At 43.0% G+C, this 25,628-nt stretch overlaps 1 protein-coding gene and 1 non-coding gene across 8 annotated transcripts in view; both read right to left on the bottom strand.

Annotated features, from left to right (window-relative positions):
• LOC138737033 (ras-related protein Rab-14) overlaps positions 1–5,329 on the bottom strand; it is a 30,939-nt gene extending 25,610 nt beyond the window's left edge. Inside the window, exons 1-3 of one of the 7 annotated variants that reach the window (XM_069887455.1) lie at positions 5,171–5,329; positions 3,850–3,943; positions 1,940–2,071 (exon numbers count right to left, since the gene is read on the bottom strand). The gene's annotated coding sequence lies outside the window, so the exon portion shown is untranslated. The remainder of the gene's footprint in view (positions 1–1,939; positions 2,072–3,849; positions 3,944–5,170) is intronic. The other 6 variants (XM_069887478.1, XM_069887445.1, XM_069887470.1 and 3 more) reach the window with 6 other exon arrangements.
• On the bottom strand, positions 3,539–3,697 carry LOC138752044 (U1 spliceosomal RNA). Its single transcript, XR_011350336.1, has one exon. It is a non-coding gene; the product is annotated as a U1 spliceosomal RNA (small nuclear RNA).
• Positions 5,330–25,628: the final 20,299 nt, after the last annotated feature.

Raw genomic sequence — 25,628 nt, 5'->3', positions numbered from 1 at the left:
AGTACTTCCCAAGAATCTAGAAAATCTGGACAAGCCAATCCCCGACCAGTCCAGATTTTTGGACTTCTGTAAATTTTGTGTTTACCTCTGCACAAATAAGCATTGCCTTTCAAGTTGACCTTGGGCAACATGCCATCATCACTCTGAGCTTAGGATTTCAACAGAAACTTTTTCAGATGCCCAATCTTCATATCAGCTTTGCCCATCAGACGCATTAATCCAGCAGGACCTTGGCTTCGATTTGAGAGCATTCCCTTATGAGATTTTTATGTTGCATTTACCGCAAGTGCAACTGTCAATGCACCAAATTAGAATTAAGACACTTCCAATGTATCAAATTAGGATCAACTTTCTTAAGGAATGGAGTCTAGGAATTTTATGAGGCTGGAGATTTTCCACCACACAAGGATAGCTTAAAGAAACTTCATAACCCTACCAAAAGAAAATTCCAGGTCACCACAGATCACATCACCTTGGATTACTTCCATGTTAAACGCCTTTTCTAATGCTCAATTTGGATAACTGAGAAAGTTATTTCAAAATAGAAATGCATCTAAATCTTCACCTGATAGGGAAAAACTCAAATTAAGTTAAAAAGATAATCTCCAATATCTATTCAGATAATGTCCAGTCAAAACAATGTCACTACATGTATTCCTCAAATTCATTTGAGTTATTTTCCTCAATTCCACTGGAGAAGACTGAAAACCACAATGCTTGCTGAAGTACTGCTGGAAACAGAGTTTTTCGATTTAAACTACCCATACAGAAAATAATTCCAGTTAAATATATTACATCTCCTCAAAAAGCTGGGCTCTCATGAAGCAGTAAAGGATACATGGAAATTCAATGTTCAAACAACTATCACAAATGTCAGTGGAAATATTTATTCCATTCAATGGAGCAATACATTCAAAGATATCTTGGCTCTAGTGTACAGTTTTGTCTCAGAATACAAGATGGAAATTTAAATTAGAGAATAACTTAATACAGAAAAAAAGTACACTTTAGTGGACATAAAGTTTTATTGCACCTACAAGTTAGAATAACTCAGGGAAAGGAATATTTTAAAAATCAAATTCCAAAATTTAGAATGCTCTAATGAGCCAATCACATTTTAGTATGGAATTTTCATCTATACTCATTCATGGTCCATAAATTTGAGGCTTTGAATAGACCAGGACAAAATAATAATCGACTAAATACTTTAAAAATACAGATTAAAGAACTTCCATAATTTACATACACTTCAAGCATCTGTAAAAACTTTCATGATTTATCTAAAATTTATCTTCCCAATTTTACAAGACCAACTACAGCTCCCTATGCTGGAATGACTGGAGATTTTTTTTTAATTCAGAAGATTTCAACTAATTTCCTCAAGGATCATTACGGGCCTTGTTCAACTGGAAAAATGTTTCCACAATACCATGTCACCTGGTTGTTACAAATGATGTCACACCAATTCCTTGTCTGTGGCTGTTGCCAAATACCTCACTAAAAAGTTGTTTATTGCAGTGGTATTGAACACCACCTTTACAATTTGTTTCATACTAGATGCATTTATTTGCCTTCATATGGATAGATTAATGGAGCAGCCACAATGAAATAGTTTTAGGACAATATTTAAGATTACCCCATTCAGCATGAGCAACCTAGGCACATTGCCGGAGCAGAACTCTTTATAGCAATGCCTCAATACTTATTTCACAAAGACAATCTGAGCTAGCTCAAAATGGTGAGGGTAAAGGCAGGTTTCATATATCTGAATGAAGCCAAAATCACAACCAAAAATTGTCTTCATCCACAGAGGCTGCACTGAACAAATTTGTTCAGGTTTCACAAAGTTCCTTTCTGAAAGCACTTCATAAGAGCCATAATCAAAATTCCTCTGGTAAGAGAGTACCACTAAGCATGTAAATCCAGAAAAAATTATTACTTGCTGTTTACTGATGGAAGCTGCTTTAATCACCCGACTTTGTTTATAGCATCTTAAATATTCCAAGTGCCTTTAAACTGCTTTGTTCTCACCAAGTCAGCAATTATCCCACATGTTATGTAACCATGGGCACTGTAACCAAAAGTATTACTTCAGTTAAAAACATTTCACATCAATGCTGTATGCCAAACAGTATTCATACTCCTAATTTTTCTCAGGAAGATTGAAAACAAGTGCCTTATGTAACATGTCTCCCAAAAGCACAGGAAAGAACTCAAGTACAATTACAAATACAATGGAGCTTATTTCAATGTTAGGGCTGCTCTTAATAATGTAGTTATCTTACCACAAATTATCCCAAAACTAAAGGACAATTGTCCCTGCTGATGGAGCATACACCTGCTCACATTTCCCTCAGAGGGAAAGAATGAAGTGGAAACATCATTATCCAATAAAGATATAAAGTGTGTCAAAGTGTAACGAGAGTTACAAACTGTTCAGTAGCAGATTAATATTTTTTTCCACAAATGAGGAAATGAGCCATCAAATCAAAACTTGTTCTTTATTGCACCTACAGAGCCTCAGGCTATCTCACAATATTAGTACCAAACAGAACATTTTTGGTCACTAATTATGATGCCGGAAGATCTTTGATCTTTATACAAAAGGATTTCACACCAGTACAAAGCAAGAGCATTATTTAACATTTTAATGTCATTGATAGAATACTCCCCAATTTGTGCCAATGTAGCCAAACTATGAATATCTCAAATATACAACAAGGCAACAACTATCTTCACAAAACACCAATAGTCAAGAAGCCAGTCCGTGCTGCTCATCACCCAGGAGGCGACGGCGTGCCAGATCAATTAATCAAATCAAAACATTAATTAACTAAAAAGTTCACATAATTGTAAAAATTAACACTCTATCCTATCTATATAGTTGGTTTTGCCAAACACTTTGGAATTTCAGGAATTGTGACCACAGCACTGTTATGCATCATTTAAGATCAGAAACCACATTGGGGAACAGCAGCTACCAGCATTAAAATGCACAATTAAATAACAATAAAAAGTTATAAAATGGAAGTCCTTCAAATTCCTGATAGGAAGTCAAATACAATAATATTAATTGGTAATTAGCTGCAAAGAAGCAATTACTACCAACAACTTGAAAGTTTCCAAATGCCCTTTTATTTCAAGTTCAACTGTTAGGATAAAGTGAAATTAGTGATGCTCCACACTCATGACAAATGCGATAAAACTACAGGATCTTTTTTCAATTCTACATTAGCATTATCAGTGCAATTTCTTCTTACTAAAATAGAACTAAACACCCAACATTTTACAGTACCATCTTGGATTTTGAACTCTCAGGAACTCATCTCAAATGTTAACTTTTTTCACTTAAAAAAATACAATTGGGAAGATTTGCTCCAGAAAAAAAAAACTAAACTATGAAAGTTTTTTTCGCCCCAAGTAGCATTCATTACAGAACTCTCAAAATATTTTAAAATCCTACATAAATTTATAAGATGCTAGATTTTTTCTAAACTGCCAGGAATGCACTACATTAGACATTTTCTCTTTTTTGTTTCATGGGAGAGCACAAACGCAGTGCCCCACTACCACAAATTTTGCAGTCGAGTATCCTGCACTTAGGGACATCGCAGGCGTCAGCACACCTGAAGTGCAATGGGATAGCCTCGTCCTGGGAGATCGGCCATCATAACCACCGATTCTCCCCTGCAATTTTCTAATCAGTTGTGAAAGTTCTTCAATTGACCTCTTCTCTGTATTAGATGTGTGATCAGAATGATCCCTTCCTTGGAAGCTTACTGTGTTAAGAGACTCAATTACATAGACATGGAACTAAACACTACAGTGGGAACTTGGATTCAAGAATACCTTTCAGGTTTAGTGTAGTGGTTAAAAACTTTCACCCTGAACTTCTGTTCAAATCTGGATCAGAGTCATGGGATGCAAGTCTTCTCTCTACAGGCTGCAAGAATCCAATGATAAGTCAGTTTGAGCAATCTCAACCCAGTTTATTTGTAAATAATCCTACATAGCACATAACTGCATTAATATGTCACAGATTAGCAATTTGAGATGGCATGGCTTTAATTTTGCCTGCATGACAAAAAAAAATCAAACTGGTGATATCTCAAAATGAAAGATGAAGGAACTTTACCCTACATCTGACAGTTTGTTATCTGACAAATAGTTTAATTTTTTCACTAGACTAGCCCATTACCCAGATTTAAAAATATTAAAATTAAACCTTATTTAATTGTGTACGAGAAAGTTATTAATGTTAGTCACAACTGATTTCTGCTCCAAAATTTAAAAAAAACAATGTCAATAGAAATTAATTCAAAATAAGCTTCCATTTGACTGGATATCTGTGCCATTCAGAAAAGAATGAAAAGGTTAGAAGGAAAATATCAGGAATGTGCATGCATATAAAGAGTAACAATTAGGTCCAGCAAAACAAAGTAGCGATTTCATTGTGTCATAACATTCAAGTTCAAAAATCAATCTATTGTTAGACAGTTCCTCCCAATATATACACTGCAGAGGAATGTCATGAGGATCTGCTGCATGAAACCCTTGAACTCCAAGAGATTTTGAAGTTTCAGCATCATCAGGCTACAATATTCCACACATACTATAGAAAAATACACCACAGGTGTTGACAGCTTAATCAAACACAATTAAAGCTGCTCTCCATGTAACAATCGGTCAGTATGGCTCATAATTCATGCAATGCAGGCTTCTTCAACAGAATTCACTTCCCCACCCAACCTGGCATCAGTTTTCCAACGTCAGCTATTTAGAGTCTGGCAAAAAAAACCCCACACCCAGATTTTCTGATGCCCGTAGGTTACATGTCGGGGGTGGAGGTTGGGAGAAAGAAGTGGGGCCACAAGTCACCACCAACGCCCTTTACTCACGAATAGAGACTGGAGTTAAAAGGCCAGCAAGCTGCAAGGGGAGCGGCCTCACTCAACCGCACAGCAAGCAGGCCGGAGCGGACCTTGCGGGCCCGGCAAGCAAACAGGCAACCCCACCCGTCCCGGTGCACGTCCGGATGGAGAGTCAAAACAGAGAGCGCCGGCGGCCGAGGGGCGAGAAGCTGGGTCTGGGTCAGGGCCGCGGCCTCTCACCCTCCCTCCCTCCCTTCCCTCCGCGCCCCGCCCCCTTACACCCCTCCGCCACAGCTCACCGTCGTCCACAAGCGTCCGCAAATAAACCTGGCCCTAACCTCACTCACTTGAAATGAAAAAAGAAAAAAATATCCCCACTTCTGGAGAACCACCCTCCCGGCAACTTCCAAGATGGCGCCTACTTCCGTCGGGGTTTCCTGCAGCTCGTCACAGGGGCGGGTCAAGGGTCAGGCCCGTTGCCGCGCCGCAGAGAGTGGGCGGGGCGTGCGGCTGCAGCCGGGAGGTGTCGGGCTCTGGTCGCGGCGGCGCAGCGGCTTCCTGCGCTTGCACATCCCTCCAGCTCGCTCCCAAGGACAGGAAGAACATGGGACGGTGTATCCGGACAATAAACCCATTATCAACAAATATATAAAAACAGATCATTCATGCAGTTAAAAACACCCGTCAATCTCTTGCAGTTACCCCAACAACGATAATGCTCGAAGATTCTTAGAGGTGAAGCCTTGCAGGTTGTCAGATGCTGGGGTCAGTCGAGTGCAGTACACAACTGTGCTGGAGAAACTCAGCAGGTCATGCAACATCCATTGGAGGTCAAGGATTACAAACATTTCGGGCCTGGTCCCTTCGTCAAGGTATAAGACGCCAAGCGCGAGGTCTTTGTTTAAAAACTCCAATTAGGATGGAATGATTAGCAGAGCAGTCAGCGACCTGGTGACGTCTGCAAGGAGTTTGTATGTTCTCGCCACGTCTGCGTGGGTTTCTTAATGGTGCCCTGGTTTCCTCCCACCTTTTAAAATGCAAGGGCGATGTAGGTTCATTAGAATTAATTGGAAGGTGTTATATGGTCAGGATAATGTGAACTATTTTTTATCAGCGGAGGAATACACCCTCTCACTGTAGTGCTCCACTCTGGGGGCATATGGATGTGTGTGGTTTCCTGAGATGGTGTAAGGTATCAGTATGTAAAGTCTCTTTTGTTATTTGAATCTTACTTCTTTTTTTTTGTAATTTTTAATTTATTGCACGACGTGTGGTGCGCTGTTAGACAATCAGAAAAACACAAGGTAAAGACTGAACAACAGGCTTTAATCCACAGAGCCAGGCTGGCTGTGGTTGGACCGCCTCTGGCACAGGCTTATATCCCGGAGGGTGATTGACACCCGACCGGGTGGGGCTTGTTCCATTCTGATTGGCAGCCAGCCAGGTGTTGTCCTGTCCCCTTACACTCCTGCAGGTACAGAGGTTGCCCCTGCAGTAGGCAGGTGGTGTACCACCACATACACCCCTTCTTTAAAATTGTTCCAGAGGGGGGGAGCAGTAACAAGGAATTGCACCCACTATGTACATACAAAATTTACAGGTTGAGACGATTCGACAACCGCTGGGGTCTCTGTGACCGTCGTAGGACTGGCTCTTGGTCACTGGTCAGAGAGGAAGTGGGGGGGGGGCTGAAGGCAGGGGTGTGTATGGCTGGTGTGGTGCCGCACGGAGGGGTGACCGGGGTCAACGAATGCAGGCCGTATTGGATGGGTGGAGGGGCGTGTTCGTCTCCTAAGGCTGAAGCGGGCCCCTGGTGGTCAAGGAGTCCCCATAGCTGCATGGGGACGGGGGTGTATGCCTGGCCAGCGTCATTCTGGGTTGGAGGGTGGCGTGGTATGGTGGGTGCTCCTGCTGGTGCCAGGTCCCTGGTTGAGACGGTGTCCTCCCTGCCACTGCCGAACCTAACATTAGCGTAGTTATGGTTTGCATGAAGAAGGAAAACCTGCTCCACCTGGGCTTCAGCCTTGTGTGTCCATACATGCTTACGCAGGAGCACTGATCCCGGGAACGTGAGCCATGCTGGGAGTGACATTCCAGTCGCCGACCTCCTGGGGAATGAGAACAGACATTTGTGAGGGGTCTCGTTGGTAGCCATGCAAAGCAGTGACCAAATGGTATGGAGCGCCTAAGGCAGGGCTTCCTGCCAGAATTCAACGGCCCACCCTTTTGACCTGAGAGCCAGGAGGACTGCCTTACAGACCACCCCATCGCCTGAGGGTTATAGCTTGTCGTTCTTTATCTTGCTCTTGTGGGAAGTGTTAAACATGAACACCATGGCACGCTGGTCCATGAGGATCATGAATCTCCTGCTGGCTAGGTAGTGGCGCCAGTGGCAGACAATTTCCACATTCGGCTGGGCCTCTTTTTCAATGGCGGAGTGCCCTAGCTTGGAGCCATGGAGGGTCCTGGAAAAGAAGACGACAGGGCATCCCACTTGGTTGAGGGTAGCAGCGAGGGCAACCTCAGAGACATCGCTCTCCACCTGGAAGGGGAGTCCTCATCCACAGCCTGTATCATGGTGTCCGCGATGTCTTGCCTGATGCGGGTGAAGGTTGCCTGCGCCTCAGGTGGGAGGGAAAAAGTTGTGGCTTGGGCCAGTGGGTGGACCTTGTCCGAGAAGCGAGGGACCCACTGTGAGTAATAAGAGAAAAGGCCCAGGCACCTGCGGAGGTCCTTTAGCATGGGGGGGAGGGTTAACTCCATTAATGAGCGCATCCTTTCCGGATCTGCGCCGACGACTCCATGGACCGTGATGTACCCCAGGATGGCGAGGCGGGTGGTGCTAAACACACACTTCTCCTTGTTGTAAGTGAGGTCCAGCTCTGTGGCCATCTAGAGGAATTTTTCCAGGTTAACATCATGGTCTTGCTGGTCACGGCCGCAGATAGCCGCAGATAGTGACGTTATCCAGATATGGGAACGTCGCCTTCAGCTTGTGCCGGTCTACCATGCGATCCATCTCCCGCTGAAAGATGGAGACCCCGTTCGTGACCCCAAAAGGAACCTGGCAGAACTGGTACAGGTGCCCATCCGCCTCAAAGGCGGTACAGGGCTTGTCCTTCGGGTGGATAGGGATTTGGTGATATGCCGACTTCAGGTCAATCGTGGAAAAAACCCGGTAGCAGGCAATCTCATTGACTATGTCGGCGATCCTCGGCAGGGGGTACGCATCCAGCTGGGTGTACCAATTAATGGTCTGGCTGTAATCCACGACCATCCTCGGCTTACTTCCCCCTTTGACCACCAAGACTTGGGCTCTCCAAGGGCTGTTAACGGGCTCTATAACGCCTTCTGCCAGGAGTTGCCACACCTCCGCCTTGATGAAGTCCCTGTCTGCAGCGCAATAGCGCCCACTTCTGGTGGCGATCGGCTTGCAGCCTAGCGTAAGATGTGGGAAGAGCGCCGGTGGGGTGATGCACAGTGTGGAGAGGCCGCAGGTTGGCTGGGGCTGGTAGGTTGGCGTGCTGTGCAATGAGAGTGGAGATTGGGGCCCCCTGAAGGCAAGGGTGACACTTTGCAAGTGGCACTGGAAATCCAGGCCCAGGAGGAATGGTGCGCAGAGTTTGGGCATGATCAGGAGCCTGAATCCTGTGTAAGTCTCCCCTCCACCATTATATCGACTGAGCAGCGCCCAAGGGTACCAACAGTCTTATCGTTGGTGGCGAGGGCGATCGAGCAGGTGGTGGGCTGGACTTTTAACCTTAGGAAGCCGGAAGTGACATCACTGTAGTTCTTAGTGAGGGCTGGTGCAGATGCTCGGGGCACACGCTGCGATGGTTGCTGGGGGGGCCAGATGTTGCGCGGTCGAAGTCGGGGACAATGGCGCCATCTGGCACGCGCATGTGGGGGGGGTTCGCGGAGGAGGTAGTGAGGTCATAGAGGGCCGCTGAGCTGCCAGCAGGTTTAGAGAGGTACACTTTTGCAAAGTGGCCTTTCTTGCCTCATCGGGAACAATACAGGTTCCTAGCTGGGCAGTTTTGGCGTGATCGTCGATCTGATCCGCACCAGGACCCACAGTACTGCCGTAGTGACGTTCTCCTCCACAGTTCGGCCTGGGGCTGCAGCTGTAGTGTGAGAGGGTCATGAGGGAGTCTGGAGAAACCTGGAATTGAAGGCTTCGACGATCAGGGCTGCTGCTTCCAGGGTTTGGACCACTTCCACAGTCCTGGTTAGGGCATAGATGTTGACCTCCAGCAGCTTCTGCCGGATGGCCCTTGAGCGTAGCCCTCGGATGAAGGCCTCCCGGATCAGCCTCTCAACCTCCTCTACACCTACCCCGGGTTCAGCCAGACACGGTTGGGCCAACTCTTGCAAGTGTCCCAGGTAAGACTCAGCCATCCCCCTTGCTTGGCTCAGGTGTTAAGGAGGTACCTTGCACAGACCACATTCATGGGGGGGCTTATACGTTCTCAAGAATTTCCATTGCGCTCTTGTCTGTGGTGCAGCCTTTGGTTACCTGGAAGGCTCGGTAACCCAGCTTTGACCAGAGTAGGACCAACCTCTTCCTTTTTTTTTTGAAGACTTTATTTAAAATTTTATAACATGAATACAATAAAGAATTACATTTAAAGAAAAATAGAAAAAAAAATTAAAAAAGGTATGGTTACAACATTACATCAGAAAACTACACAAAATAACCCCCCCCCCGTTAATTGTAATACAATATTAATAGTCTAACTTAAAATTAGTCTAACCCTCCCCCCCAAAATAAAGAGTGAAGAATTAATAAAATTGACAATATTATATATGGGAAAAAAAAATACCCATTTACAAAAAAAAAGAGATAAAACTTAACCTAAAAAAAATTCTAGCAACAACAACAAAAAAAAATTGTCAATACTAAAATATCACACTTAAACATATATTTAAATCAAACTTAAATGCATATAATTAGCAAACGGAGTCCACTTTAACTTATAAAAAGACATCTTATCCTGAATTGGGACCAACCTCTTCCGATCGGAGTCCAGGATGTCGCCCTCGTGTGCCTCGATGATTGCCTCAACTGCGTGCTGCCAGATCTCAAAGCGTGTGTCGACCTTGAGGCTCCCTGCGCACAAGAATTTTTCCATGGCAACTGTGGGAAAATTTTGTGGTTTAAATTGTGGTGCGCTGTTCGACAGAATCAGACACACACAAGGTAAAGACTGAACAACAGGCTTTAATCCACAAAATCCTCCACAGAGACAGATGTAATGGAAGATTTAAACCACGTTTCTTACTTTTGCAGCCTTTGCTTCTGCAAGGCTGAGAACCTGCTTGTTGCATATGAATTAGTAGACACACCTAAATTCCACCATGGGGCCCAGGATGCAGTTGAATCAGAAGACATTATCTAAATTTACACTATATGGGGTCTAGGGATGCATATGAATCAGTGGACATTATCCAACTTCCACCATGAGGCCCAGAGATGCAGTTGTCTTTTGTTGGTCGCAGACTGTCAGGCGACCTTGAAGATAATTAAATCATTTGTTCAAAGAGATAAGATCTGAAGTAAACAACTTTTGGGTAATATAAGCCATGGTCCCACTGCTGAAGTTTGAGACTTTCCAAGAGGTGGCAACATCTCTCAGGAAGAAGAACTTCAAGATTCCAAACCAACGTCCCGGTCCGGGGAGGTGGACCGGTGCCCAGTCAACCTACTACAAGTGTGCAGTCGTCGCCTCGCTTTGGCAGTTGGGACCAGTTCAGGCATTGATAAGTATAATTGGGAAGGGCTTGCATGTTGTAGTGCGAATTCAGCTTTAGATTTAGTAATAAATACTTGTATAAACTGAACTGCTCTCGGTGTGTGTCTATTTTCTTTCGGTAGTTCAAACACTGTGACCAATCTAAAATGAACAAAATGAGAGGTATAAGTCTACCCAAGACAACAGGCTGGCTGTGGCTGCAGCGACTCAGTGTGAGGCCTCAGGAGGCCGGCACAGGCTTATAATCCCGGAAGGTGATTGACACCCGACTTGATCCATTCAGGCTGACTGATTGTCCTGTCCCCTTACACTCCTGCAGGTACAGAGGTTGCCTCCTGCAGTAGACCGGTGGTGTACCACCACATTATGAACCATATCAACCAAAATATGTACAAATGTTTCTCATTAAATATGCACAGTGACATTTTCTCTCTTCTCCCCATCCCTCCCTCTCCCCCTTCCCACCCTCCTCCAAAACCAATAAATATTAAACATATAAAATACAATATAAAAACATCTTTACACAAAAGAAAAACAAACAAGAAAGACATGTCATCTACATTTACAAATTAAACCTGATCATGTTTATCTTCTTATCACTTTAGGAGGTGGAGATCCGAGACCAGCTTTTTCTGTTATGTTTCATGTATGGTTCCAAGATTTGTTAAAACAATATAACTTTGTCTTTTAAATTATATGTAATTTTTTCCAATGGAATACACTTATCCATTCCCATGTACCATTGTTGTATTTTCAGGATCTCTTCCATTTTCCAAGTTGACATTATACTTTTTTTGCCTCTGCTAAGGCTATCATAATGAATCTTTTTGGTGCTCTATCCAATTTGAGACCTAGTTCTTTACTTCTTATGTTATTTAAAAGAAACATTTCTGGATTTTTTGGTATGTTGTTTTTTGTGATTTTATTTAATATCTGATTTAGTTCTTTCCAAGAAGTATTCACTTTTGCAGATGCCCAAATTTCGTGTATTGTTGTTCCAATTTCATTTTTACAGCGAAAGCATCTATCCGATATTGTTGGATCCCATTCTTTTTATTTCTGAGGGGTGATATATGGCCTGTCTAACCAATTATATTATATCATACGTAGCCTTGTGTTTATTGTGTTCTTCATAGTTCCAGAAAATAACTTTTCCCATGTTTCGTTCTTTATCTTTATGTTTAAATCCTTTTCCCATCTTTGTTTAGGTTTGTATCTTGTTTTATCATTTTCCTTGCCTTGCAGCTAATGTACATATTTGTTATAAATCTTTTAATTATCATTGTGTCTGTAATTACATATTCAAAGCTGCTTCCTTCTGGTAGTCTCAATCTGCTTCCCAATTTGTCCTTTAAATAAGTTTTCAATTGATAGTATACAAACATTATTCCATATTTATCCTTCAACTGTTCAAATGTTAATAAATTATTTCCCAAAAAACAATTTTCTATTCTCTTGATTCCTTTTCTCTCTCCCATTCTCTAAAAAAAAATATGTTGTCTATTGTAAAAGGGATTAGTGTATTTTGAGTCAATAGCATTTTTGGTATTGGTAATTTATATTTTTCCTTTCTATGTGTATCTTCTTCCATATTTTAAGTAAATGATGCAGTACTGGTGAGTTGTTATATTGCCCCAGCTTTTCATCCCATTTATAAAGTATATGTTCCTGTACCTTTTCTTCTATTTTATCTAGTTCTATCTTAATCCAATCCAGTTTTTCTCTTGTCCGGTAAAAATCTGATAAGTACCTTAATTGCGCAGCTCTGTAATAATTTCTGAAGTTTGGTAACTGTAATCCACCTTGATTATACCTCTCTGATAACTTATCTAGCACTACCCTCGATTTTCTCCCTTTCCATAAAAACTTTCTTATTATTCTCCTTAGTTCTGCAAAGAATTTCTCTGTTAAGGCAATTGGTAACGTTTGAAATAAATATTGTATCCATGGGAATACGTTCATTTTAATGCACTCACCCTCCCTATCAACGTTAGTGGTTTAAATATTGTATCCGTAGGAATACGTTCATTTTAATGCACTCACCCTCCCTATCAACGTTAGTGGTAATTCTTTCCAATTTTCTAAGTCTTCCAGTATTTTCTTTATTAATGGCTGATAATTTAATTTGTACAAGTGGTTTAAGTTATTGTCTATCCTGATACCAAGGTATCGAATCCCTTGTGATTGCCATTTCGATGGAAATTCTTTTTTTTTGAGTTCTGTATAGTCCGCATTACTCATTGGCATCACTTCGCTTTTATTTGTGTTGACCTTATACCCAGATATTTCTCCATATTCTTTCAGTTTCTTATATAACTCTTTTATTGATTTCTCTGGTCTGTTAGGTATACTATGATGTCGTCTGTGAATAGACTGTTTTTATACTTGTTCTCCTTTATTTTTATCCCTTTTATTTTATTTTCCTTTTTTATCAGCTCTGCCAATGGTTCGATTGCTAAGGCAAACAGTGAGGGAGACAATGGGCATCCCTGCCTAGTTGATCTGCTTAGTTTGAACTGATTCGATACATATCCATTTACCACTACTTTTGCCAATGGTCCATTATATAATGCCCTAATCCAGTTAATATATTTTTCTGGCAGATTGAATTTCTGTAACACTTTAAATAAGTAGTTCCACTCTACCCTATCAAAGGCTTTTTCTGCATCTAAAACAACCGCCACAGTTGGTTTTTATTCCCTTGAGCTGCATGAACTAAATTAATAAATTTACAAACATTGTCTGCTGTTCATCTTTTCTTAATAAATCCAGTTTGATCTTGTTTTACTATTTTTGGTACACGATCGGCCAATCTGTTTGCTAATAATTTTATTATTATCTAATAATCTGCGTTTAGTAAGGATATTGGTCTGTATGATACTGGTGTTGGTATTACTGTGATTATTGCTGTCTTACATGAATCTGGTAAGTTTTGCGTTTCTTCCACCTGATTCATTACTTCCAGGAGAGGTGTAATTAATAACTCTTTCAATGTTTTATAAAATTCTATTGGAAATCCATCCTCTCCTGGTTTTTTATTCTTCAGCAGCTTTCTTAATATGTCCTGTACTTCCTCTGTTTCAAACGGTTTTATCAGTTTGCTTTGATCCTCTTGCAATTTCGGCAATTCAATTTTAGCTAAAAACACGTCTATTTAATTGTTTTTCCCCTCATTCTCGGTTTGGTATAGTTGTTATAAAATTCCTTAAAGTTTTCATGAATCTCTATTGGGTTGTATGTGATTTGTTTGTCCTTTTTCCTTGACGCCAATACAGTTCTTTTAGCATGTTCTGTTTTAAGTTGCCAGGCCAATATTTTATGTTTTTTCTCCCAATTCGTAATACTTTTACTTTGTTTTCCTTATGTTCTTCTACACCTTGTACATTTGTAATATTTCATATTTTATTTTTTTTGTCTGCCAACTCTCTTTTTTTTTATATCCTCCCTTTTCACTAATTCATTTTCTATAATTGCCATCTCCCTTTCCAGCTGTTCTATTTCTCGATTGTATTCCTTTTACATCTCGATACATAACTTATTATCTGTCCTCTGATGAAGGCTTTCATTTCATCCCATAGTATAAATTTATCTTTTACAGATTCTGTGTTTATCTCAAAGTATGTTTTAATTTGGCGTTCAATTAAACTCTCTAAATTCCTGCCTTTTGAGTAGCATGGAGTTTAATCTCCATCTATATGTTCTTGGTGAGATGTCCTCCAGTTCTATTGCTAATAGCAATAGCAGGGGTGAATGATCTGAAAGTAGTCAAGCTTTATACTCAGTTTTCCTGACTCTCCCTTGAATATGAGCTGACAACAAAAACATAACAATCCTTGAGTATGTCTTGTGCCTTTTCGAGTAATATGAATTCTGTTCTCTTATACTTCTCAATACTTCTCTTTTGGGTGCTATCTCCTCCATATGTCCATTAGTTTCATTTCCTGCATTGATTTAACCATAAATTTGGCTACTTTATTCTTTTCGTTAATTATCTTTCCAGTTTCATTCAACACTGAATCCAAATTAAGGTTAAAATCCCCTCCTATCAGAATGTTTCCTTGGGTACCTGCAATCTTCAAAAAAATATCTTGCATAAACTTTTGATCCTCATCAATAGGTGCATATATATTGAGCAAATTCCAAAATTCTGAGTATATCTGACACTTTATCATTACATGCCTTTCTGCTGGGTCTGCTATTTTCTCCTCTATCTTGATTGGTACATTTTTGTTAACTAATATAGTTACACCTCTAGCTTTTGAATTATATGATGCTGCCGCTACATGTCCTATCCAGTCTCTCTTCAATTTGTTATGTTCCACCTCGTTTAAATGTGTTTCCTGCACAAATGCTATATCTATTTTTTCCTTTTTCAGTAATGTTAGTAGCCTCTTCCTTTTAATTTGGTTATGTATTCCATTAATATTTATAGTCATATAATTCAACGTGGCCATCTTATATCTTTGTTTTCACTTCTTATCGGCCTCCTCATCACCTTGATCCCCTTTTTTCCATTATTTTTAGTTTTCCTTTTTAATCTCAATACATGACAACATGCTTAAAACATAAAATACCCCAACAATACCCACAACCAATAACACTTTAACCCCAAATGAACCCCCCCCCTCCTTGGGTTGCCCCTTGTCCCTTGCCAGGGACAACTCACCTTTCTATTTGGTTTGCGATAATACTCTCAAGCATCAACTGATTTCACAGTGATGGTTATCCTCCCCCAGAGAACACTGTTTTTCTGTACATATAACAAAGCTCTCTCTTTTTTTCCCCCTTCTTTCCCTCCTTTCTCTTCTCTTTTTCATCTTTAAATCTCTCTCTCTCTCTCTCTCTCTCTCTCTCTCTATATATATATATATATATATAATCTACTTTATATACTTATTTTTGAATATTTTCTTGTCAGTCTTCTTCCTTGTCACTCCTCTTAATCTCTTCTCCTGTCCTGCAAATGTTCTGAAAATTCTTGGGCTTTCTTTGGATCCAAGAATTCTGTTCCCCAGGAATAAATACTTTGAGTACTGCTGGATGTCTTAACATAAAGTTATAGCCTTTCTTCCATAAAATCGTTTTCGCTGTATTAAACTCCTTCCTCTTCTTTAAAAATTCAAAACTTATGTCCAGGTAAAAAAATATTTTTTTGTCCCTTATATTCCAACAGCTTATTGTCTTCTCCAACTTTATTCCTTGCCTGTTCCAGTATGTTCTCTCTTGTTATATATCTTAGAAGTTTTATTAAGATGGATCTTGGCTTTTGGGGTGGTTGCAGCTTCGATACTAGTGCTCTATGTGCCATTTATATTTATATTTCTTCATGTAGGTCTGTCACTCCCAACACCTTCGGGATCCATCCTTTTATAAATTCCTTCACGTCTGTCCCTTCTTCTCCCTCTTTCAGGCCCACTATTTTGATGTTATTTTGCCTACTGTCGTTTTCCCACATGTCAATTTTCTGGGATAACAAATCTTGTGTCTCCTTAATTTTTTTGTCTCTTTCTTCCAATTTTCCTCTTAAATAATTTATTTCCATTTCTACAGCTGTTTCTCATTCCTCCACATTTTCTCTATTTCTGTCATGACCAACTCTAAACTTTCCATTTTATCTTCTGTTCTTTTCATTTTTTCTTTTAATTGCACTGTTCTAATGATAGCCATTCTTTTAATGACCTCATTTGTTCTTCATATTTATTCTGTCCATCTGCTTTACCTTCTTCTTTCCTGTGAAGATCTTTGTCTTCTTCCACCTCTTCTTGTGTGTCTGTATTTGGGCCTGTGCCGCCTTCTTCTCTCCTCTGTATCTGTGTCTCTTCAGCTCTTTCTGATGAGCCACTTCTGTGTCTTTGTCGGACCTCCTGCCACAGGCTGACCCACTTCTGGGCCTCCTGCTGCAGGTTGACCCATTGGTCGCCCCATCGCTGTTCACCTCTTCCAGCCCCTCGTTTCTTTTCTCACCACTTTTCTGCTCTTCTCGACTGTGGGCTTCCCCTAGCTGAGCGCCCCTGTGCTGGGTGTCCCTCAGCTGGTCGCTCTGCAGCTGTCTGCTCCTCAGCTGGGCCCTCCTCCCGACAGCATTCACTTTTTCTTTTGTTTGCGCACTGCGCTTCTTTGTTTGGCTCCGACAGCCGTTTTTGAAGTCCGCCAGTCGGGAGGTCACCGCTCCTCCGGGCACTTGCCAGCTTCAGAGGTCGGTCGCTCCTCTCCACGGTGGCTCCCTGCTCCCATGTGCAGGTAAGGCCGCCTTCATTTTTCTCCGGTGATTTTCTTTCTTCTCTTTTCTCTGTTATTCTTGCTTTCTCTTTTTTGGGTGTGTAATGCTCGTCGAAAGAACCAAGGCTTTTATTAACTAAAAGACTGGAGCATATCACAAGTAGGTCGACCAGTCTGGCTAGGAGCAATCCTTTAAGACCTGCCAGTAGGTGTGGCTACACTCTCAGCCAATCACAGTCATTCTACACTACCATCTGTACATATGTACATATACACATTGGTGATAGAATCTGTACTAACACAGGGTGCATCTCCTGGCTCTTTTTTGTAACTTTATCTTCCTTTTCCTGTGTTTTATGTTTATTGAGCTCTGTTTTTTCCAAACTTTTTTTTTCCTTTTCTCTGGAGAGGGCTAGTTATACTTGACCAGCCACTACTCCATCACTCCAAGACTCCTCGAATCTTGCATCTCTAAGTTATTTAAGAAGGCTCCCAAGTAACTCAAGAGACATAACATGGTGACAGCGGTATAAGAGAACAGGAATAAAGCCATACAATTGATTGTAAGGCACTGAAATATGAAGGGGAAGAAGAGAAAAAACAATTCTAGAAAAAAATTGGTGGAGCAACAGCAGTTCACCCAGTGATGGACGGGGAGGCTGAAGACATTGTTGAATTGTTTAAAAAGTTTCAACAGAAGTACAATTTACCATTCAAAAGCAATTTTTAAAATGCAACTGCAGAGGAGAAGGTCAGTTATATACTTCTCTGGGCAGGGGAGCAAGCCCTTGACTTATTTAATAACTAGGAGCTTACAGAGGTGGAGAAAAATGATCCAGAGCAGATATTTGCAAAGTTTGCTTCTCTCCTTGAATCCAGGTCTCATCATCGAATTAAACACTATGAATTTCAAGGCTTAATGCAAGACACTGAGGAAACATTTGATAACGTCTTCACTAGACTAAATATTGTTGCTGCAAATGTACAGATTTAAGAATATAGAGGAAAGATTAGTTGATCAACTAATATGGGGGAGTGCCCATCCCAAAGTCCAAAAGTCTCTTACAGGGAAGGATAGCTTGAAACTAGCCGAAGCTATAGACACAGCCAGAACCTTCGAAGTCACAAAGATGCAAATGAAATCCCTATCTATGCAAACCCACCCACAGCAAAGGGAAGGAAGGGTTAATGGTATAAAGAACACAATCAGAAAATTGCAAACCCCCAAGACCTGCAAGAGGTGCGGCAGACAACACCCTTTCAAAGACCAAAACAAATGCCCCACATACGGTTTTGAATGTAGAGACTGTGGTAAAGCAAGCCACTGGGCGAAGATGTGCAAGTCTGGTATGAAGAAAACATAATACCAGTGAGGAAAAAAAACAAGAAGATCCATGACATAAAAGGAAACAAAAATGAGGACTCCGACACCCAGATACTGGACATAGAATCCATACACCTTCACAAGATGTCGGATGAGATGAAAGAAGGAAGCGAGTTGCACACAAGGATCTAAATACAGAAGACAATCCAGAACAAGCCTATGATATTTAACCTAAAGGTGAAACTGGATACTGGATCACAAACCAACATCCTTACACTCAGACTCTACTGCCATGTTCCTAGAGAACATAATAAAATGGTGTAGCAGCTACTACACAAACAGAAAAACACCACTGAACATGGTGGGGGTTTCCAATCAACTGTTTATTCGAACTTCACGCGCATCTTCTAAGGGTGGTGTGAGCTCCGTCCCTGCTCTGGCAGTGACGTCATCACGCTCACCCGAGGCGTGCACTTTGGCCTAAGCCATGAGGCACTGAGGTCCTCTGATGGCACCATCTTCCCGCAGCTGCCCCGCCGGTGTGGCAATACAAGCGGGTCCGGTTGCCAGAGCGATGTGCATTGCCACACAACCCCCCCTAGAACTGGCTTACGCGTCTCGCCACTTCGTTGGCTGACCTCGTTGTTTCGGCCGGGCCATCAGTACTGGCTGGCTAAGGTCCAAGTGTGCCACCTTGAGTTTGTCAACTTTAAATATCTCCTCCTTGTCCCCAATATCCAACGTGAATGTCTTGCCTGCGCGTTTCAGGACTTTGAAGAGGCCCTCGTAGGGGCCCTGCAGAGACGTGGGATGTGGGCCTCGACGGATGAAAACAAAATCAGTCACAGGTAGTTCTTTGGGGATGCAAGATGGGCAGCTGCCGTGGTGGATCAGTGATGGGGGCACTAGTGAGGCGAGCTTGCCCCACAAATCTGCCAGTAAGGTCTGATTCTCGGTCACGGAACCAGTGATTGGGATGAAGAACTCCCCAGGTAGCAACGACGGTGCGCTATAGACCAGCTCTGCAGACGATACCTGTAGGTCTTCCTTCGGGGCCATTCTGATCCCAAGCAGGACCCTGGGTAATTCGTCTGTCCATTTGGGGCTGGTGAGGAGGGCCATGAGAGCTGACTTTAGATGCTGGTGGAAACGCTCCTCTAGACAGTTGGCCTGGGGATGGTATGTGGTGGTATGGTGGAGCTTGATCCCCAAGAGGTTCACCAGCTGTGACCAGAGGGCGGATGTGAACTGGGCACCCCGTTGCTTTTCATGTGTGCCAGGATTCCAAATCTGGTGATCCAGTGGGCGAGTAGGTTCCTAGCGCAGAACTTGGCGGAAGTGTCTCACAGCATGATGGCTTCCAGTCACCTTGTCATGCAGTCGACCACAGTCAACAAGTAGCAGGCATCCCTGGATACCGGTAGGGGGCCCATGATGTCGATGTGTTTGTGTTCGAACCTCTTGGTCGAGGAGTTAAACTGCTGTACAGGGCCTTGACATGGCGCTGGACTTTGAAGGCCTGGCACTGCATGCAGTTTCTCACCATCTGGGCTACCTGTTTCTTGAGGCTGTGTCACGCAAATCTTTCTGCCACCATGAGCACTGAGGTCTTGACCGAGGGGTGAACCAAGTCGTGGACCATGCTGAAGGCCTGCAGCCTCCATTGTGGTGGAACTACCAGGCATGGCGAGCTGGTAGAGATGTCACAGAACAGTGTATCAGGGCTGTCCAGCAATTTGAGGTCCTAAAGTTGGAGGCCCGTGAATGGCGGTGCGGAAAGCTTGTGTTTTTGCATCCTCCTTCTGCGCCTGTGCTAGCTGGGCGTAGTCCAGGCCGGGGGCGAGGCTGTGGATGGTGGGCCTTGAGAGCACATCTGCAATGACATTGTCCTTACCCACTTGGTGTCAGATGTCAGTGGTGAACTCCACTGGACAGACGCTGTTGCTGGCACGCCGACCAGGGATCGTTGGACATTTTGAGGGCCTGAGTGAGCGGTTTGTGGTTGATGAAAGCGGTGAATGGCCTGCCCTCCAGGAAGTACCAGAAGTGTCTGATGGACAGGTACAGGGCCAGAAGCTCCCTGTCGAAAGGCGCTTTATCTTAGTTCCGGGGGGCAGAGGTGTTTGCTGAAGAATGCAAGCGGGCTCCACTGGCTGTTGACCGATTGCTCCAGGATGCCCCTGACAGGCGTGGCCAAAGCGTCCACTGAGAGTGCGGTGTGGGCATCAGGCTATGGGTGGGCTAGTAGGGTGGCGCTCACCAGGGCGTCCTTTGTTGCGGTGAAAGCTTTCTCGGCCTCTTCCATCCACTCCAGAATCTTATTCTTGGTGGCAATCAGTGAAAACAATGGCCGCATGATGCAAGCCAACTTGGTGGTAAAGGTTGACCATCCCGGTGAATTCCTGCAAATCTTTTAGGGTGTCAGTCTTTTGGAGCTGGTGTACGGCTGAGACTTTCTCGGGTGCTGGGGCGGCCCCATCCACGGAGTTGGAATGGCCCAGGAACTTCAGGGACTTCTTGCCAAACTGTCACTTGGCCACGTTGACGGTGAGGCTGAACTCTGCCAGGCGAGCAGTGCACAGAGATGGACCTTGTGTTCACCATGGTCCTGACTGGCGATGAGGATGTCGTCAAAATCCAGGTCTATGCCCACTGCGTCCATCAGCCGTTGAAGTGCCTGGGACGCGTTTTTAAGACCGAAAGGCAACCGCAGAAACTCAAATAGGCTGAAATGGGTGATGATGGTGGTCTTGCCAGTGTCATCGGGATGGACCGGGATTTAATTGTACCCCTGTACCAGGTCAACCTTCAAGAACACTTGGGCGCCATGCAAATTAGCAGTAAAGTCCTGTATATGCAGGATGGGGTATCAGTCTGGCATGGACATGTTGTTGAGGCGACCTTAGTCCCCGCATGGGCGCCAATCCCCGGAAGCCTTCAGGACCATGTGAAGGGGGGGAGGCCCAAGACCTATTCAACCTGTGGACAATCCCCAGCTCCTGCAGTCGGGAGAACTCCTCCTTTGCCAGTTGCAGCTTCTTGGGTGGCAAATGCCCAACTTTGGCATGGAGGGGTGCCCTGCATCAAAATGTGGTGGTGGACTGCATGTTGGGGCATGGCGGAAGTGAACTGTGACTGCAGGATGGTGGGGAATTCATTGAGAATGCGGGAATACTCATCCTTGGCGGCACTGATGGAAGCTATTTTTCAGTCGCACGTGTGTGTGGAATCGAGGCTGACGGATTGGAAAATGCAGGCATATACCAACCGCTTGCCTTTGATGTCCACCAACATGCTGTGCACTCGGAGGAAATCGGTTCCCAGCAGCGCAGTGCCCACTGTGGCCAGTACGATCTTCCAGCGAAACTTGTCCTTGCCAATCTGAATCTGGGTGCTGCGTGTGCCGAAAGTCTTGATGGAGAAACCATTAGCTGCCCAGAGGGTTGGCCTCGTTGACAGATGTGGGTCTTGAGGGTGGTCAGAGGAAGCACACTCAGTTCTGCTCCGGTGTCTACCATGAAACGCCGGCCACGGGACTTATCAATCACATGCAGGAGGCTGTTAGTGCGGCCAGCCATCGCAGCCGTTAACAGCAGCTGGCTCGGTCATTTCCCTGAAACAAACTTGGCTTCCTGCACTTGCGGGCTTGGGTTCCCCCAGTGCTGATGGTAGAAACACCAGGTGGGATGGTGCTCTTCCGGTTTGTGCTTGGGGGGTGCCTGCGGCTGACTGGGTCCCGGACGGGTGACCTGGCTGAGGGCGGCCTCGTTTCCTCGATTGGTCCACCAGAGGACATCTGTGCGGGCTGCAATTCTGCATGGATCTGAGAAATCCTCATTTGCCAGCAGGAGTTGGATGTCCTCCAGCATCTGCTCAAGGAAGGCCTGTTCGAACATCAAGCAGCCATGAGGGCAGATGGGGTTCTGTCGCCCAGACCGTCCAGATGTAGGAGCCTGGCAGCGTGCTGCCGATGGGAGAGGCCAAAAGTCTCGAGGGGGAGGCTTTTGAGTGTGAGGTATTTACCTTCCTCCAGTGGGTTGTGGATGAGGTCATCCACCCTGGCCACAGTTTCTTCATCGAGCGCGCTCACAACATGGTAGAACATCGTGGCGTCTGAGGTGATGTGTCTGAGGTGAAACTGCGCCTCTGCTTGCCTGAACCAAGTGCGTGGGCGATGCATCCAGAGGTGGGGGGGGAAGTTTCACTACAACTGCATTGACTGCTGTTGCGTCCATATCACGAGGCCAGAAAACCATCTGGACTTGGTGGGGTCATCAATGTAGTGGATGCTACACAAACAGAAACACACCACTGAACACATTGGGGGTTTCAAATCAACTGTTTATTTGAACTTCACGCACATCCTTTAAGGGTGGCGTGAGCTCCGCCCCTGCACTGGCGGTGATGTCATCACGCTCACCCAAGATGAGCACTTTGGCCTAAGCCTCAAGACACTGAGGTTCCCCGACGGTGCCATCTTCCCATGGCTGCCCTACCAGTGCGGTGATATAAGCGGGGCTGGTTCGCCACGAGTGATGTGCACCGCCACAATGGTATCTAAAAGACAGTGCTTTGGAAACAACCAATGTCACATTAACAGCCTCTGGTGGATCCATGATCAAGGAGTGAGGGTGAGCTAATATCAATGGCTGCCATAAGGGAAAGAACATCCTCTGTACATTCCACATGGTAGACGCAGATGGACCAGCAATTCTAGGTCTAGATAGCTGCCAGGAGTTGCAGTTGATCTCTGTCAACCATGAGATCCAGACAAAGAAGATATCCAAAACAGAAACACATAATAAAAAGAGGAAATGATTTCCACAGAAGTACCTTCCAGGCTATGGCACACAGTGGGAGCAGATTGGTTCACCAAGAATCAAGAGTGGTATTTAATAGTAGCCTGTTAGTACTCTGAGTTTCCATTCATCAAAAGGGTGAAAGGCCTGAGAGCATTAACTATCACCTCAGAAATGAGAGAGCTATTTGCTGAATAAGGAATACCTGAGCAGGTAATATGTGACAATGGAACACAGTTCACGTCACATGAATTCAGAAAACTGACTGCAGAATATGGGATTGTTATCACTACATCATCCCCATACTACCCCAAATGTCATGGGTTCATAGAAGGCCAGGTGCAAACTGAAACGCACACTAGTTAAGTGTCGCGAAAGAAAAGAAGACCCAGACCTAGCTCTTCTATCATTACAAGCAACATCTTTAAAGACTGACATTAAGTCCCTGGCAGGAGATATAAAACAACTCTGCCAAGCAAAATCACTCTCCAGAAGATCAGGAGGAAACCAGAAGAAAACTGGCTGACTCACAAGAAGAAGGATGCCAACATCATAGCAAATATGCACAAACATTGCCAGAACTCTTCAGAGGGCAGCACGTGCATATTCAAGAGCCGATGTTGAAAACATGGACCCCAGCAAAGGTCATCAGAGAAGCTGAGACACCAAGATCCTACATTATCGAGACAGACTCTGGCAATTAGCTGAGGAGGAACAGAATTCACACCCGGCCGACACAAGATGTGATGAAGCAGAAAGCTACATCACCTACACGTGTACCAGCAATACTGCCACCAGTGTGATATCAGTAAGAACTATTTAAAAATAGTTGTGTAAATAAACTAGTGTACAAGTTCAGTTACTTAAGTTGCACTGGAAAGAAAGTGATAAAGAACACTAATTTTTTCTTTATCTTGAGAATGTTATATAGTTAGGATAATGTGAACTGTTTTGTAACTGCATAAGAATACACCCTTCTCACTTTATTAACTTTAGTGCCCCACTGTGGGGTGTATGGATATTGTTACAAGTCCAGAAGTCCCAAAACCCAGCAGCATAGAAATTCACCAAGACAAATGATTACTTAAATAAAAGTTGCTTTTAATTTTCTTTAAACTTAAAAAGAGGATCAAACTTTAACTTATTACTTTTAACATAACCTAACTTAACCCCCTTCTAATTCTAAGTGCACGTGTATGTAATGTGTATATGTTCAGGAAAGTTCTTTGCTTTAATAGTCCAGTCATTCACTTCTCCAAGTTCACCACTATCAGGCAATTCTTATACTGTGCACAGAATTTAACATTTATGAATTTTCACCAGACTCTAGCACTTAAAGGTAAATGGTTACCACTCAGGAAGGTTCTTGTTGGTTTCAGAGAGAGATTTGTTGCTCGATGAACACACACACAAACTGATTTCCTCCAATCAGCCACTTCAGTGTCTTGCCAAAGAAATTTGTCCCATCATGCGTTTTCCAAATGATAATCTCTTCTTCCAGGTCACCACAGAGTTCCTCTTGTTTCTCTTATTTCAGGAGGAACACTCTAGCCAGCCACTTCCTCTTGTAAGTACTACAAGGGTTTTCAACAGACTGAACTAAATGGGAAGAGGATACTGGTTTTATTTTTTCCGAGGATGATTGGTTAGATATTTGTTGTGATAGTGTAACTAGATTGATAAATGCACGTTATGCAATGATTAACTATAATTTTTTACATCAATTATACTTAACACCTGAAAAATTAAAAAAGTATGGTTTTCATGAATCAGATTTGTGTTTTAGATGTGGTAATTCTGTTGGAACTTTTTTTTCATGCTGTTTGGTCATGTATACATGTACAATCTTTTTGGAAGAAAATTCAATTGTTTTTAGAATACCTATATAAGATTAAAATACTTTTAGATTCGACAGTATTTTTATTGGGTAGTTTGCAACCTCTGAAAGGCTTGGGATTAGATAAGTTTCAGCTTGCTTTTGTATATTTAGCTTTATCTGTAGCGAAAAAATGTATTGCTAGTACATGGAAAGATACAAATATGATTGATATTAATAGATGGCATAATGAGATGAGATATTGTTTAATAATGGAAAAAATTACGTATGTTTTGCGTGATAATTATAGTTTTTTTATTAATAAGTGGTTGTTATACTTAGAATATTTACTTTTCAATTTACATTGATTAGACCTTAATATGTATATTTAATTTTTCTTTAATATTTTTTCCTTTTTCTTTCTTTATGGCTCTCCTTAGGAGAGTTGGCTGAAGGGGGGGGGTTCTTTTCTTTTTCTTTTTTTTCTATATATATAAAAAATAACATTCATGTTTATGGTTAATTATTGTATATGTTATGTACTATTTGTTTTTTGAACAAATAAATAAAGTTAAAAAAAAAAACAGGCTGAACTCAGAACTCACAGCCAGTCTTCAAAATGGGGTTTTCAACAAGCCTGCCAGCTTGCCATGTTGCCTTAAAAGCCACTGCAGAACCGTAGAACTGAATTCCCTCCTTCTCCCTCTCACTTTTTGCGAAACAACATGACCCCTCTTAGAACAGCAAACTGCAACCAGACATAGGAATCAGTTTCTGCCTGGACATCTGTTGCTTTAAAGACACTAGTGTAGCAGCTGCTACAAGGAATGACACACACCACTACTA

The sequence above is a fragment of the Narcine bancroftii genome, chromosome 1, assembly GCF_036971445.1.
Source record: "Narcine bancroftii isolate sNarBan1 chromosome 1, sNarBan1.hap1, whole genome shotgun sequence".
In the NCBI taxonomy this organism is placed as follows: Eukaryota; Metazoa; Chordata; class Chondrichthyes; order Torpediniformes; family Narcinidae; genus Narcine; species Narcine bancroftii.
Note: the sequence above shows the minus strand (reverse complement) of the source record. Positions and strands in the feature narration are given on the sequence as shown.